Source organism: Oryzias melastigma, linkage group LG11 (assembly GCF_002922805.2).
Source record: "Oryzias melastigma strain HK-1 linkage group LG11, ASM292280v2, whole genome shotgun sequence".
Taxonomy (NCBI): Eukaryota; Metazoa; Chordata; class Actinopteri; order Beloniformes; family Adrianichthyidae; genus Oryzias; species Oryzias melastigma.
The window spans coordinates 21,678,722-21,690,120 of NC_050522.1; the positions used below are offsets into that span (position 1 = coordinate 21,678,722).

At 36.3% G+C, this 11,399-nt stretch overlaps 1 long non-coding RNA gene across 1 annotated transcript; it reads right to left on the reverse strand.

Annotated features, from left to right (window-relative positions):
• Positions 1-2,214: 2,214 nt before the first annotated feature.
• On the reverse strand, positions 2,215-3,810 carry LOC118599348. The gene is made up of 3 exons (XR_004948653.1): positions 3,725-3,810; positions 3,509-3,562; positions 2,215-3,338 (listed from the first exon to the last, which is right to left on the reverse strand). It is a non-coding gene; the product is annotated as an uncharacterized LOC118599348 (long non-coding RNA).
• Positions 3,811-11,399: the final 7,589 nt, after the last annotated feature.

An 11,399-nucleotide genomic window follows, 5' to 3' on the forward strand; every position in this document is an offset into this window, starting at 1 on the left:
CTTTGTGTTTAAAATCTGAAAAACGTTTTTACAACAATCAATTTCATCCAGTAAATAAATCTAAGCACCTGAACCCCTCAAATATTTACATTAACTCCCCTAAACACATCGTTTCTGCAGTGTTGAGGAAGCTCAAAGAAGGAACCGGATCGGTCTTTATTGTGTTTTTGCTCCGCTGCTTTAAAGAAAGAAAAACCACAAATTATTCATGTCAGTCTGAAACCTGCTGAGACTTTGCATAGTGGTTATGGAAAGAATAGAATAAACTTATTAAGTGTTACGCCCCGAGAGTAAAGGATCTACCACACCAGACGATCCCTATTAAGGATTCAGTCAAGAAAAAGGGTTGTCTGCAAACGAAAAATTGTTAAATCTCTGGGAGGACGCAGCTGGCCCACATGACATATTGACCACTTGATAACCCATTATATAACACACAGGATAAAGTAGGTGAGACACAAGCCTGTCATTTCTTAACGCCCCACCAAATCCTGTGTAATCCTACACATTGCTAATCTTTTGGGGTCTAGAAAACCCCACCCTTACATTGAAGTATGATCCCTCCCATGACAAAAGTGGACAAAGGTGGACAGGATGTCATGTCTATATGGACACCAGTGAAAATCATTAAGCTCAGGAACACATTTTGACAAGCGGTGAACAGCGAATTCTCCGCGCAGCGAAACAGGGGCGGACCGCGCAAATCTTTAGTGCGAATCCCATTCAGGGAGCGCCCAGCCCCCTACAGAAGAAGCTCATTTCAGCTGCTTGTAGTCGGGACCTCATTGTTTGGATCATGAACCAGAGCTCATGACTATAGTACTGGAACAAAGATCGACCGGTTAAATTGATACACAATTAGCTGCATGTGGAAAAGTGATCTGATAGAGATCTAATCTGCAATAAACATATATGAATGTTATTTTAGATGCACAATGCATATATATAACTGTGAACTTGGAAAAAAACATGATTTAGATATGTAGAATTTTTAAAGGTGGTGGAAAATCAGGAGACTGTTTAACAAGTCATCAACCAAAAATAAAAAGAAACAGAGAAAAAAAAATCATTTTGATAAACTTTGATAAATTTTTAATCACAAAAGTTTAAAAAAGAAAATTACAGAAAAAACAAACTTTTTTAAACACAGTTTTATATAAAATGCATTGAATTCAATTTAAAAATATTTGTTTGAAAGGTTGGTATTAAAAATTCTACTTTTAAAACATTTTCATTCAGCTTCTCAATGTAATATTCTTAGGAGCATCTCATCTACTAAGTGAGGGTGAAGTATTTCTCCTCCCATGAACCACCTTGACTCAGGTGTGTTCATCAGTACACCTGTCTGTCATCAGCTGATTGTGAGTGAAGTCGAGACTAAACATTCCTGATGACATCATCTCTAACCGGTCTTTATTGGGTTGTGGATTTTCAGGTAGGACGGTCTACCTTCAAAATGTCCCTTCTAAATTTGTGTGACCTTTATTGTGAGTATTGTTAGTCTGGTCTTATTAGGCAGACAGGATCTTTCTTTTTTTTAACACTGAACAAAAAAGGCCAGTGGGTCATGAAAGAGCAGCTGTGTGAAGTCATATGTAGAAACAAAACTATTAAGATAATTCCAAAATCTTTTTTTTTCTTTCATAAAACATCAAGTTGTGTTTTAGACAGACTGTTCATGGATAAGTGGGAATATTGTAAAGTAAATGCTGCCTCACAGACTGATGCGGTTGCTCCTCATCACGACGCCCCATTGGGCCCAGACAACCCAAAAACATTTGCAGCAGGTGTGTAGGTCAACCTCTGCATGGGTTCATGTGACATTTGACTTTCAGAGTTGTGGTTCTTACCTCATATATATTTATTTTTGCGAAGAAAACAAAATTATTTTTTTTTTCCAAAGAAAATTTTGCAATTGAACTGTTTGTTTTCTCATCTTTCTGCACTACCTTTCAGGCGCCACCACGTCAAATCAGCTTTGGTTGTTTTACACAGTTTTTTTTTACATCAGATCCCCTTCCTGACACAACCCTGTGAAGCAAACCCGGTTTTCTGCGTTTCAGTCCTACATTCAGCCAATTCCGATTGAAAACATTTTTCAAAACCTACACAGACACCCATAACAGAAACAGGAATATATTCAGATGAAAGAAACTTTTACATCATAAACACTTTTAATATAGGACCAATATCATGAGAAAATGAACATTTATTTTTTTTTAATTCCCTTTTCAAGATATAACTTTACAGTTTAATGCTTATCTGAATAATTAACTGATATTTTTTTGTGAATAAGTTGTTTAAAATATTTCAACTACATTTCTCTGAACGATAAACAAAAAACCTAAAGTGCAACCATTATTTAAGTAATAATTTGTACAAGTAAACAAAAAGAAATAAAATAAAAATACAAAAAAAGATAAAGCATGCATGTACATCAATGCACAAAATTCTATTTCTCGCAGATCCAGTTTTTGTTGTTTGCTTGCGACTGTTGTTTCCATTTCCCTTCAGCACTTAAAAACACGGCATGGTTGTTGGAATGTGGATATTTTGAAATACCCTCATCCCAAAACCTGTAATAAAATATTCTGTTATTCTGGTCATGAATGATGTTTCAAACATTTTCTGTATTTCTTTTGAAGTAATTTCACACAATCAGGCTCAATCATAAAGGATGAATTTAGTAACATTGTAAAATAAATAAAGTCTTACGTTACTGTCAGCGGCGAACCATCCACCCATTTCCATTCAGCTTTTTGAAAAAATAGCTGAGGTCGGTTAACAAACAGACCAATCCAGGATTCTGCATTCTGATTCAATTTAGAAACAAACTCCTAGTAAAAAAACAAACAAAAAAAATGTTTTGTCTTAATACACACTCCCCATCTTGGTTTCCTTCTACACAAAATGTTGAAAGAAACAATAAATAATACTGAAAAAATGTTTGCTTATTGTTCTGTCTTCCGGGCTAATATTCAATTTCTCTTTAATCTTAATTCAATTTACTTGTAACTGAGACATTGAGAAAAGGAAAAGGTGATTTTGAAATGTTGGTGAAGAACAAACATGAAATCTGAGTTTGTGAGGAGAATTTCAGCTGGAATCCATCAGCATCCAGACAACAGCAGCACACATACAGGTGGAGAATACAAGACACAAGAAGCTGGAAGTAACTTGTGTGAAGACACTCACCTGTTCCTCTTTGCTGTTTATGACCACAAGATGAGCTCCTTTATCCCGACAGAAACTCCAGCTGTTAGTCCAAGATTTCTGCGTTATGGATTTATAGTAGCAGCTGAATCCAAATCTCAACCATGCTTCAGGGCACACTTTACCTTAAACGGATTGTTATACAAAAATATTGCAGAGTTAATTTTCTGTTTTTATTTGTAATATAATTTTCAGCTGAAACTTACTTGATACCAGTTTTAAGAAGTAAAAGAAAGGTAGATGTAAACTTGATCTAAGTAAACTGAAATACTCCATTCGTTTTGTCTTTTCTCACCTTCAGTGTTGTTTTTAATCAGTTTATTTTCATCCAAAAGAGTTTTGTTGTTGACTGAAAGACAGTAGAAGTCAATTTATTATTGATTTGCACTTATTCACTTAGCCTTCAACAGATACAAAGCATAAACATTTATGTGCAAAACTGCAAAAATTCTAGAAATGTCCAAAAACACAAATTCACAATTGCACTGTTCTCAATAAAACACCAACTCACATGAAAAGTCTTGTTTTAAGTTGATTCTGTTAAAGAACGTCAAGGAAGCATTTGAACGATGTCACAACCGTGTCAGGCGAGTGCCGTGCAGCTAGACCAGAGGTCGGCAACCTTTGACAGTAAAAGAGCCATTTGGGCTTGTTTTCTACTGATCTAAATATATTTTAATGAAGAACTGTCATGACAGATGTGTAAAACCACAGCCACGGTGACCTGTTCTCTGTTTTCCTGTTTATATAGTCCATGTGTGGTTAAACTCAAACATATTTAAACCAAAAGACATTTTGAAACCAGTGTATTTGACAGGTGCTTTTACTAAATGCTTAAAAATCATTTTGACCTAAAAGTTGAGTCTGCAGTTGATTTAAACTGTTTCTCATTGTGCTGTTTTCCAAAGACACAAGAAGACCTGTAACACAGAATCAGTTTGATCTGAATCAATAGAAATGATTTCATTGTTATTCTAAGACATTCTTGTCACTGTAAGAACAAAGTTACTGTTTGACGTATTTTCTTCTCTGTTTCTAAAAGAAAACTGACATCCATTCATCTTCTTCCACTCATCCAGGACCGGATCGTGGGGGCAGCAGTCTAAGCAAAGATGTACAGACTTCCCTCTCCCTGGTCACTTCCTCCAGCTCCTCTGGGGGGACTCCGAGGCGTTCCCAGACCAGTTAAGAGACATAGTCTCTCCAGCTTATCCTGGATCTTCCCTGGGCCTCCGCCCAGTGGGACACGCCTGAAATCTTCTCCAGCGAGGTGTCCAGGAGCCGTCCGGACTAGATCCTAGAGCCACCTCATTTGGCTCCTCTCCATATGGAGGAACAGCCGCTCTGCCTCGAGCTCTCTCCGGGTGACCAAGCTTCTCACCCTATCTGTAGGGCAGCACCCCGCCACCCTATGGAGGAAGCTCATTTCAGCTGCTTGTAGTCGGGATCTCATTCTTTGGGTCATGACCCAGAGCTCATGACTATAGGTGAGTACTGGAACAAAGATGAACCAGTAAATTGAAAGCTTTGCTTCCTGGCTCAGCTCTCTCTTCACCACAACAGACCGGTACTGCGACCGCTCCAATCCGCCTGTCGATCTCACGCTCCAATCTTCCCTCACTCATGAACAAGACACCAAGATATTTAAACTCCTCTACCCGAGGTAGGAGCACTCCACCCACAGAGAGAGGGAAAACTGACTTGACAAAAACAAATACAGTTGAAAATCACAAGAAAATTAGTATTAGATGCAAAGAGTTCAAATGTAAATTCTTACAGAGTGTTATGAGTCCAATCAGTATCAGTAAAATGAAAACTCCCAGAGACAACTTGTAAATTCTGAACCAGTTTCTTCTCTTGGCTTGAAGATTCTTCTGCTTCTGATTTTCTACAAAAACAGATTATATTTACTTACAGAATTCTTTTAAGACAGTTTTTGTTCACACCACAATTTCTTCCATGACTAAACAGGAATGCATTAATGTCTCATTACAGAAGTATAAAAAGTTATATTTATGAAGATCTTAATTTGACAATTATGTTTATTGCTTATCTACATCTCAAAATATACTTATCTTGCTAAATAACATAAATATAAGAAAAATGAGATTTTTTTTCAACAAATTATTTTTGGTCTATAATGTAGTGAAGTTTTTCTTCTCACCAGTTTGTTGTAATCCATGATCAGAGAGTTGATCTTCATCAATTAACATCTCTATTTCACTTTGTTCTCTTCCGTCTGGATGAAGATTTCTGATAAATTTCACTCTCAAATCTGCTGCAGCTTCAGTTTCTGTCGACATCTTTAGAGATCAAACTAACTGATCAGACTTCACCGACTGTTTCCTGATGAAAGCAGTCAGCTCTGAACTGCAAACATTCAGGAAGTAGCAGCAGAACAAACTACACTCACGTCATTCAGTCCTTCATGCTCTGATGATGAAAAGAGACTCGGATTAAATTCAAATGGAATCACTAAAAGATTTTCCATACAAGGAAACGCCTATAATCAACTGCATGTCATAAAATACATTAGTTTTTGTTTAAATACAAAGAAATATAACAATATTTCCACAGATGCCTTTTATGTGTTCATATATGACGACTAAATAAAGAGAATGTGTTGCAATGAAGACAAGAGCAGCACTATTTAAAATAGGGGCGCCCATCGTCTTAGAGATCCAGATGTTGGGTCCACATGACCCAACATCTGGATCTGGACCAGTGACCTCTGATATAAATATCAATATAAACAAAAATATAAATATAAACAAAGACCCCAAATCCAATTTAAAATTTAATATGAAAGCTGAAAATGGACTCCCTTCATTGCTGCTCAATTGTGTTTCTGTGTTTCCTGATCTTTTCTTACCTCCATTTTCATCTTTCAGCTGCTTTTTGTCACCCTCTAAACGACCGTTTTTGACGGTCATGACTAAAAACGGATCAAATCTTAGTTCAAAAAGTTCAAAACATTTTCATTTCCTTTTTTAATATTTACTGCTGAAACAAAAGTTAAAGCTCTTCACTTCCTCGTCTGAGATGGGATCTGACTCCAAAACGATACAGACGGACATTTTCGATATTGCTTGACATTTTTATGTAGCAGCGGTGAAGAGATTTACTTTAGCAAGATGCAGAAATATCATCATTAGCCAGGGGGGGTCAGGCTACTCAGCTTAGCTCCAATAGCCACGCCCACCCAGAGGAGCTCTGGGAAACAGGCTTCAGATCTGGGAACTTTTTTTAAAATAAAAAAAGTCATAAGGGGACTTCAATATTGAGTATTAGATGTAGGAAATAAAAATAGAAAATCCTTACATTGTGCAATGAGTCCAGCCAGAAGCAGAAAAAAGAAAACTCCCAGAGACAACTTGAAAACTCCAGAACAGTTTCTTGTCTTGGCTTGAAGATTCTTCTGCTTCTGTTTTTTCAATGGAAAAATATAAATACATACACCTACAATCAACTTTTTGTTATGAAGTGAAGATAATTTAATTGAAATGAGCAGAAATGAAACAATTGTTCTTTCAGATTCTGTTTTCTTGACATAAGGTCAGTGTCCGTCTCACATTGTTTTCCTCCTGTCCATTTATCTGTGATTCAGAAGCTGTTTCTAAAGTAAAAATGTCTGGACAGTCTTACATGAACTGTGCGGACATTTGATCTTTTTGGTTTTTCTAGACACTGCATGAGTTTCCTGTTCACACCAAGGGACTCTAAAAAAATAAAAATAGCTTTATATCTGTCAGAGGTGTGAACTCTCTGAGGACCAGAGACGATAAAATATTTTACTCAACATCAGCAAAGTTAGTGGTACCAGACACTGGGACTTTGACCTTCTTAACCCAATTTCCAGTTTTAAACAAGTTAAATTAAAAAAGATAAAGTTTAATTTTGAAATGCAAATTAATTATAAATGTGAAAGCTGTTGTGATGAATGTGACAGTACTACATTAGGAAGTAGAAACATAAAAAAAGAGGAAACTCGAGTTTCCTAGAAACCTTCTCGAGCTGGTTGATGAGGAAGTGAGTGACCAAAAAAACGTTCTTAGAAAATTAAACAATTTGTTAAAAAGTTGGATCAAAGTTGTACAGAGCTCTGGGTTGCCAAGCAACAATGCATGGACAAACAACACCCCCAGTAAAATGTAGACTATATGGTGACGGGGGGCATTCGCTGTCTGGAGACATACAAAGAATTAAAGGAGTAAACAACTGGTTGCGTGCGCAGTCTCATGTCAGGAGAGGAGGAGTATGCCGATCACTTTATTGCTTTATTTGGTTATGTGGCTCGTGCTCTTACTGGTTGTGTCGTGTGTTCCCTTCTAGATTTTGTGTCCAATCAGTGATGTCTGCTCACTCCTGTCACGAGGTCAAGTTAGTGGAACAATACAGTTGCACGGCGTAGACTGGGTTCAGCTTATCTGGCTTCAGCCGTCCTTCAGGGAGAGATGGTCACAACAAGACAATAGTTTCTTCAAAGTTAAATCCCATGAAAGGCATCAGATGGATGTGGGTAAGAAATACGTATAAAGACAAGGAATAAAGTCACGTTAAAGGCACTAAAGGTGTAGTATAAACTGTACGTTTATATATAAGGCTCTCCTTAGGACTCTGAAGAAAGTTTAGACAGTGAAGGTGACAGGAGGGAAACCTGACTGCAGACAAGATGGTGCCCAGACATCATCAGCCGGAAGTTTTCAGAATTGAAGCTTGTTATGGCCTCCAGTACAAAATAAAAATTTTAGTGTTCAAACTGAGCTTCAAATAGGGCAAAAACGACAATCGTTTTATTACGTTCAAAATTGATCTTAACAAAAGTGCTGAGATTTGTCAAACTGTTGACCCTTTTTACTCCAGAGTTTTAGCTTCAGTGTTTATATTCCTTTGACTACCGTTACTACTTTTCAACCCCTAACACAATCAATGCATGTTAGGTTATTCTGTTGTGGAGAAAATTGGCTTTGTGCAATAATTTATATTGTGTGTCATACCAGCATAAAACTACTTTTCTCTGTCAATCAGCTGATTTATGTTGAAGCATTACAATATCAAAGGATATAGAATGTTTTAACAGAGACATCTTGTGTTAAAAGTCTAAAGTTTAATAAGTAACTATTAAGAAAGCCACTAAATTAGTCCTTTGACAAAATATATATATATTTTTTTTACCAAAATAAGAGAGAGAATGTGAGATCGCGATTCTGGCTAATGATGTCTGGGCGCCATTTTGTCTGCAGCCAGGTCCTCTTAAATGACAATGGTGCCCGTGATAATTGAAGGGGAGCAATAACCTCTAAACTGGGAGTGAGGCTACCGTACCTCATACACATAAGTACATGCAAGTTCCATATACCTCACAAATACTTCACTTACCACACAAACAACAATCACAGCTGAGTCGTAGAAAAATTTATTACATTTTTGAAAAGTAATACAGAAACCCAAAACAGAAAGACAAAATACACTTTTCCATCATAAACCATTTTAATAAAGGATCAAAATCTGAAGAAAATAAAGAATAACGTAATTTAGACATTTGCATGAATCTGTTTCCTATTCCAATATAAAAAGGATGTCACCTTTTCTTCAGGAGGATATTTGTGCTCCTGCTTGGTTTTGTTGCTGTATGCACATGTCTTGTGCAAAAAAATAAAAAAATAATGGTGAGAAATCAGATAAAGTCTTGTACTCAATGGCGATGTCACTTATTTAAGATCAGTGTGTACAACAGCATTGATGAGATTTTCTTTTGGTCATATTTTTGCCATAGACATTACTTCTTGGGATGATTCTACAAATCTACAGCAAATTATCTGCAGACATCCTAGAATGATCTGAGGAATCAATTGGGAATGCCAGAAAAAATGTAGATTTTACCCAGAAATACCAGGTACAGTTTAGAAAAAAACAGTAAAGTACATATTTGTCAGTGTGTAACTAAATGCATCTAAATACATTTTTACCAAAATCACAGTTAATTTGTCAGTTTTTTGACCGTACGTTCTCGGTTAGCTTGTAGATCACGTGTCTTGTCTTCTTTATGGTGATTATGAAAACATAATTTAGCCAACCACAAATACAAAATCGTACACACAGTGTTTTAGAAAGTGTTGGAAATCTGATTGCGGGCCACATTCAGCCCACAAGCTAGACTTTGGACATGTATTCTATACAGTTTGCAAAACTAAAACAGAAAGCGTGAATATTTTAAGACTTAAGACACTTTTCCATCATAAACTTTTAACACAGAACCAAAATCATCAGACACTGAATAAATCTTTAAAAGAAAAAAAATACTTTTGTTCCATATATAACTTTTTTTTGTTTACTTTATGGTGGCGTTATTCACTTCTTTTTTGTTCTGTTGTAAACTTTAATACAAGTATTTTCTACCATTCTAAACACTTTTAGGTTAGAGTTCTGGTAAGTTGCAAAGGGCAAAATCTAAATGGGATTCTGGTCTGAAAGGCCAAAAACAATATTTTTTTGCATGTCATGAAATAAAAGAAAATAAAGAATATGAAAAGAGCAAACTGGGATACTGTGAGGGACCGTGGGAAGATCGAGCCATAGGAGAAAAAAAAATGTTCGGAAAAGAGCATTTAATTGTCCAACATAGCAAAATGCCAACTAATAAATGGCTCCAAAAATAAAATGGGGTCAACTGAACAAAAGGTAACTAAGGAAATCAAACAAATGCTCCAAACAGACCCATCCAACAGGAAAAACTAGGGGGGGGATTTAAACTGGCTGATCAAACCATGGACACCAGAGGGAGGTAACTATTAATAACAAACAAATCTTACACACATTAACCAAAGAGACAAATTACTAGTACTTTTGACATTGAACAAAAAGAGACTAAACTCAGACCAAAGAAACAATTTTAAGTAATCAAAAGAAACAGTCAAAATAAAAGAACAAACTATTTGGTTCTCCCGATTTCTTGCTATGGATTCATCCAGGAAGTTTTGCTGCTCCTCCCACTGCCCCATCCCAATCCGGCCAACAGGAACTCAGAAAAAGAATTAAACAAAAAAGACGAAAATCAGAAAAAGATTAACTAAATGTTAAAAAAAAAAAAACAGCACGGAGGGGCTGCTTTCTTTTTCTAGGAAGACATCTTTTTTAGACTTCTTTTCCCGCACAGTACCACTTCCAGAACCGAACAACTTCCTTCTCTTCTTCATCTACATATCCCTCCGCCAAACTGTAACCATGGCAACCTTATATAAATAAAATGTACTTTACAAAGAAAAAGTAAAATCTCATCTTACACAGCAATCCTGCACACTGCATAAGGAAACCGTACGGCAGCATCACATGAAGGTCATAAGTGGGTTCAACTTGTTGCACCCCGGTTTTCTAGACACACCTGAGCTCACTGTAAAGGGCGTGTCACACAGCCTCCATGAACATTTTGAAGTTTCTGTCTTTCGTGACACATGCATGAATATACGCAAATCACAAGCGTTTTTTTGCGTTTGTCGTTTGTTGAATTGTGCAGATGTCCGTTGAGGGTTTCAGCCCAGGTCTTTATAACGCCGGGGAAACAACTTGAATCTGTTGTGCGTCCATCGTTCTGCACTCATGTTGTGTGACGTAAAGCATGTTGTAACATGTGTGACTCAAAGAAACCACAAGACAGTTTCATTACGAAGAATCTTTTGAATTTGTCTTTATTTTCACTCATATGCATTTTTTTTGTGCACACAGTGACGAGGCAACACATATGCAGTTTTCTCAGCCTATTTAATTATATATTTGGTGTAATAATTTAGTAAAATTAAGTATGAAATTATATAAACGGTAGAAGAGATGTATCGATATGTATTGTCATATCAGCTGGCACTAGTTTGAGCAACGTTTTGTGTGAAATTGAATACATTTTTCAAAAATTACACAAGAGACCTGAAAAAGAAACAAGAATATATTGAAACCAAAGACACTTTTCCATCAAAAACTATTTGAATGCAGGATCAATATCATAAAAAAAGAAGGAACACAATTCTAAAAATATCAATTTCACTTACAATATGTAACTTTTCTGTTTAGTTTTTGGTAGCGGTTTCTATAGACTACCGTCCTCTCAGTCTTTAATCAATGACCAAATCTGAGTCTGAACTGCTGCTTATTTTAAAGTCATTTTTACAGTTGATTCAAGTAATTTGTTTTAACTG